This window comes from Sorex fumeus, unplaced genomic scaffold (genome assembly GCF_029834395.1).
Source record: "Sorex fumeus unplaced genomic scaffold, SorFum_2.1 ptg000054l, whole genome shotgun sequence".
Lineage (NCBI taxonomy): Eukaryota > Metazoa > Chordata > Mammalia > Eulipotyphla > Soricidae > Sorex > Sorex fumeus.
In genome coordinates this window covers 44,585,806-44,592,054 of record NW_026606111.1, presented here as the reverse complement: position 1 = coordinate 44,592,054, position 6,249 = coordinate 44,585,806, and the positions used below count along the sequence as shown (strand labels likewise).

Sequence of the window (6,249 nt, the reverse complement as noted above, 5' to 3'; positions counted from 1 at the left end):
TGATACTTATTAATACTTAACTCTTCGTTTTTTTTCCCTCTTCTCATGCCAAATCTTTCCGCCTCCCTTGCAAGCTCCTCAAACATTATCCATTCAACATTGTTGCTCTTTGCCACTGCTTCTCTTGACTTCTTGTCCATGAACTGATTCTAAAACATAACATAACTGCAATTACAGTATTCATGCCAGAGGCCAGCATTGATGTATCTTTGGGTTTAGCATTCTTCAAGCTATTGGCACCTACAGGTGAGTAACATATTTTTTTCTACTGAGAACACAAAAATAGATATGCTGGTTTTTAAAGTTCTAACAGTAGTCTGAGATACCAATTAAGGATATATATTTTTAAATTTTTATTGAATATCTGTGAGTTAGACCATTACAAACTATTCATAATTTGCTTCCAGTCATACAACGATCCAACATGCTTCCCTCCACTAGTGTGAATTTCCCACCACCAATGTCCCTGGTTCCCTACAACATCCCCCAACACCCTACCCCACCCCCAGCCTGTCTCTATGGCAGGCTCTTTAAATTCTTTCTCTCTCCTTTTAATTTTGTGCATTATGGTTCTCATACAGGTACTAAGAGGTCATCATGTTTGTTTAAGGAATTTAGTATTTTTATTGGGGGGTCACATCCGGCGATGCTCAGGAGTTATTCCTGGCTCTGCACTCAGGAATTACTCCTGGCCGAGCTCAAGGAATCATATGGGATGCTGATATTCGAACCCGGGTCGGCAGCATGTAAGGCAAACACCCTACCCACTGTGCTATCGCTTCAGCCCTGGAATTTAGTATTTTTATCAGGAAGGTAAGGCTGGAGTTGCTTTGAGGTATGGACATGACTGCTGCGGCTTCCATAAGTACAAGGCAGTGAGGGTGGGCTGCCCATCCTGACTCAGAGAAAGCCTAGAGATTTCAGTCACAAAACCCGCATATCCGAAATTTCAGCTGTTATATTTCAGTGAAATCCATCCTGAGACGATGTAATGAGACTAGGGCATGGTAGAGATTTTGGTTTGTGGGAGCAAGTGGCTGCCCTGAGTTCTGGTTGCGTGGGCAACAAACTAACCTGCCTCCCTCCGATTTACCCTAGTATGTTCTGCCGTGTGCAGGTCCAAGGTTAACTGTGACTTTTGATCTCTTTCAAGATTTATTTATGGGTCACTTAAGCAAGACCAATACATTAGCTTGTATAGCTGAGCCAGGGGTGGTTTGTGAACATGACTCCCTCATATCTTTTGGGAGTTTAATTTCTTGGGAAACTTAGTCCTGAGGTGTTGGGATCCAGCCAGAGGCACAGTGGAAATCTGGGGTTATCAGGCAGCATGATGGCACCGTTAGACTGTAGATACACTCACCTGGAGCGTGCAGGTTGACTTCCTGGAGGCACTGCACCCCCAGACTAATAAATATTCATTGAATTAATGAACGAATAATCAACATTTTCAAAATGTGTCACTTTATTGCATTTTAGAAGGGTAACTTCTAACAGGGAAATCATTTTCATGGTATAATCAAGACCTCCGGTTCATTCTTAATATATTTAATAAAAGCTACACATTCTGGAAATTCATACAAAGAAATTCTTTATATTATCTGTCTTCATAATCTACTTGTAAATTACTCAGATATCACCGTTTATACCACTGTTCTTAGCATAGAAATTTACAGATAGAAAGTGTTTAGTAAAAATTCATTTTGGGGGCTGGAGCAATAGCACAGGGGGTAGGACGTTTGCCTTGCACGCAACCAAACTAAGTTCGATTCCCAGCATCCCATATGGTCCCTCGAGTACCGCCAGGAGTAATTCCTGAGTGCATGAACCAGGAATAACTCCTGAGCATCGCAGGGTGTGACCCAAAAAGAAAAAAATTCATTTTGGCACTTCTGTTGAATATAGTACTGGAAGTACTTGCAATAGGAGTTATATAAAAAAAGATATTAAGGGCAGTCATGTAGGAAAAGTAGAAATCAGGCTCTCACTATTCACAGAAGACGTGATACTATATTTAGAGAATTCTAAAACCTCTACCAAAAAACTCCTAGAAACAAGAGATTTATATGGAAAAGTTGCAGGCTATAAAATGAATACCTAAAAGTCTATGGCTTTTCTATATGCAAATAATGAGAGAGAAGAAAGTGACATGAAGAAAGCAACCCATTCACAATCATGCCTCAGAAAATCAAGTATCTCAGAATCACCTTAACTAAGGAAGTAAAGGACCTATACAACAGAAAATAAGAGGAAACGAAGAAATGGAAACATATCTCCTGCTTATGTATTGGGAGAATTAACATTGTCAAAATGACAATACTCCCCAAGGCGTTGTACAAATTCAATGCGATCCCTATAAAGATACCCATAATATTCTTCAAAGAAGTTTATCAATCACTCCTGAAATTCATATGGAACAACAAACGCCCACGAATAGCTAAAGCAATTCTTGGGACAAAGACGATGGGAGGCCTCACCTTCCCCAACCTCAAACTCTACTACAAAGCAATAATAATTAAAACAGCATGGTACTGGAACAAAGGCAGAGCCGCCGACCAATGGAACATCATTGAATATACTGACACACACCTTCAAATATATGTTCATCTAATCTTTGATAAGGGAGCAAGAAATGTGAAGTGGAGCAAGAAAGACTTCTTTAAAAAACGGTGCTGGAAAAACTGGACAGCTACATGCAATAAAATGGGCTCAAACCTCTACCTAACAGCAAGCACAAAAGTCAGATGAAAATGGGTCAAAGACCTCAACATCAGAACAGAATTCATCAGGTACATTGAAGACAAGGTGGGCAAAACCGTCCACGACATTGAAGCTAAAGGTATCTTCAAAGATAACATGCCACTGGCCAAAAAAGTGAAAACAGAGATGAACAAAGGGGACTATCTTAAATTAAGTAGCTTCTGCACCTCAAAAGAAACAGTGACCAGAATACAAAGACAATCTACAGAATGGGAAAGGATATTCACCCAATGCCTATGTAATAAGGGGTTTTTATCAATGATATACAAGGCACTTGTTGAACTCTACAAGAAGAAATCATGCAACCCCATCAGAAAATGGGATGATGAAATGAACAGTAACTTTCTCAAAGAAGATACCGAATGGCCAAAAGGCACATGAAAAATGCTCTTCATCACTAATCATCAGGGAAATGCAGGTCCAACCAACAAAGAGATATCACCTCACACCACTGAAACTGACCCACATCCAAAAGAACAAAAGCTACCGGTGTTGCCATGGATGTGGGGAAAAAGGGACTCTCCTTCACTGCTGGTGGAAATGCGGACAGGTTCAGCCATTTTGGAAAACAGTATGAACGGTTCTCCGAATACTAGAAATTGAGCTCCCATTTGACCCAGCAATATCACTCCTGGAAATATAGCCTGGAGAGGCAAAAAAGTACAGCCGAAATGACATATGCACTTGTATGTTCATTGCTGCACTGTTCACAATAGCCAAAATCTGGGGGAAAAAAAACCTAGTGCCCAAGAACAGATGACTTGTTAATAACACTTTGTTTCATCTACACAGTGGAATACTATGCAGCTGTTAGAAAAGAAGAAGTCATGAAATTTGCATAAAGTGGATCAACATAGAAAGTGAAATGAGTCAGAAAGATATGGACGGACATTGAAAGGTTGTACTCATCTGTGGAATATAAAGTAACAGAATGAGAGACTAATACCCAAGAATAGAGTGATAAGGACTAGGAGGTATGCTCCAGGCCTTGGAAGCCGGCATCACATGCTGGGGGGAAAGGCAGCTCAGATAGAGGTCAGAACACCCACTAAAGGGTATTTGGAGGACCCGCTCTGGGTGGGAGATGCATGACAAAAGTAGACCATAGAGCCATTCTTTCTGCCCCACCAAGATCACGATTTGACCCCCACAAGAGGCTATCCGGCACGACCACAGCACCAGAGGCACGTGGAACCAATTCAGAACCCAGAGGCTTTTGGCAGAAATGTGACTGAACTATGCATTAAGCTACGGCACCATTCTCCCTCAGGTGGGAAAGGGTATTTGTCGCTTCTGCCTTTCTCCCCACTGGTGGCACGATTCCCACCACCTCAGAGACTATTGGACAGCCAGGTATGAGCTAGGGTGACAGGGCAACTACATCCTCGTGGGATTGGGGGTGAGGGGTGAAACCAGCCCATTCGTACTGCCAGCCAAGACCATGAGTTGCCCACCACGAGTGGCTCTCTGGCATGCCATGGCCCCAGAGAACAAAAGAGAATGCCCTGCCACAAAGGCACGTTTGGGGGCATGGTGGGAGGAATACTGGTATCATTGGTGGTGGAGAACGATTTCCTTGAGCAGGCACCAGTTACATCTCCATTCATCCTAGCCCAGAGATTTTAGCAAGTACCACATTGGAGGTTTTTTCACGGTCAGGGAAATGAGATACTTCATTGTTTCTGGGTTTTGGCATATAGAATACACCACGGGTAGCTTGCCAGTCTCTGCCATGTAGGCAAGATACGCTTGGTAACCTGCCATGTTCTCCGAGAAAGAGAACTGGACAATATGAGTTGTTGTCTTATCAACAAGATCCAGTCTCTGGATCTTGGCCATTGATGGAATTACATGGCTCCAGAGGCAGTCCGGGGGTGTAACCCTTAGCTACTGGAAGATGGGGGATCTGGATGGAGGAGGCCCATTCTTGGTCCGAGCAGACTTGAATATCTCAGCCCCGGGTCCCGCACACCTGGGTTCCTCTGCCAGTTCTTCATGCATGAGGCTCCTTCAAGTGTGGTGAGAGTGGTCTTAAGCATACCTATTGTTGGTTGCAGAGGTCTTCAGCTGTCAGGTCTCTGCTCGGGGTGGTGAGGGAAACACAACCCACACACTCCAAGGGGCCCTGGTGAGGAAAGCCAGGTGCGGTGTCAGGAGACCGTCATTTCAGAGATACTTAGACTTAATTTTAGATCGAAAAGTACACATCATTCAAACAGTTGTATGTGCTTAGTAATAAAATATTACACACATGTTCAATCACCTAAGAAAGCCCATTCTGCTCAGGGAACTAGATTTTTAATTACAGGTCTGTTTTGCCCATGTGGAATGACTGAGAATCACTATGAGTAGATATAAAACTCACTATACACACAAAGATGCACACAGGTTACTTTGAGTCATCTGTGTTGTTAATGTGTCTTGGCCATTAAACTACATTGAGAACCCTTTTATGTCCTTTACAGGAGCCTCATGAGTCTCACCTTCCCTTCAAGTTGAACTTGTAATAGGGTGGAATGAAATCATCAATATGCTTCTCACCTCTTCCTTCAGGAGAAAAATCCTACTTACTTTCAAGGTGGTCAAAGTGCGGACAACGCAATCCACTGTTTTCTGGAGATGTACACGGGACCGAGGTGAGAATATCAAAAGGCTCCAGTTTAATTTTCTTAATGAAGGTTTCAGGGTAGAGCATTAAACAAGACTGATACACCACCTTCCAAAAGAATTATTTTGCAAAACTTATGCCCTGGGTATGGTAAAAGATAATATGGTAAAAACCAGACTTTTCCTTCTGGGACATTAATGTTCTAAATTTATCACTTCAAGCTGCTTTGAAATACCTTCCTAGATTGGGAATCACTGTCTGCCATAGGAGTGAGTAAGGACAACACTCAAAGAAATCAGAAGAGAAAAATAGGGAAAAAAATCAGCTCTTATACTCAGTTTGGCAACACATATACTAAAATTGAAATGATACAGAGATTAGCATGATCCTTACACAGAGATGACAGGCCAACTTGTAAAGTGTTCCATATTTTTGTTGCATTAAGAATTAACAGGGCTACTTTAAGCTAAGACAAGCCCCACAAATACTCAAAATTTCGACATAAAGATAGCAAAAATCCCCATCACAATGATCTCTCTCAATGTCAATGGACTAAGTACACCAATTCAGAGGCACAGGATGGCAGGATGAAATAGAAAACTGAACCCAACATTCTGCTGCCTGCAAGAAAAATATCTGAATAATCAAAGCAACCATGGGCTCAAAGTCAAAGGCTGGAAAACAATTCTTCAAGAAAAGAACACCTCCAAAAAGCTGCAGTGGCCATACTAGTATCAGACCACGTGGACTTCAGGCTAAAGGTTATAAATGACAGTGAAGGTCATTTGTTAATGATCATGGGATATGTACATCAGAAAGAACTCACCCTCCTCAATGTATATGCTCCTAATGACAGACCAGAAAAATACGTAAAAACAACT

At 42.0% G+C, this 6,249-nt stretch overlaps 1 pseudogene; it reads left to right on the top strand.

The window, feature by feature from the left end:
- The first annotated feature begins 5,705 nt into the window (after nt 1-5,705).
- On the top strand, nt 5,706-5,802 carry LOC130033742 (uncharacterized; annotated as a pseudogene).
- Nucleotides 5,803-6,249: the final 447 nt, after the last annotated feature.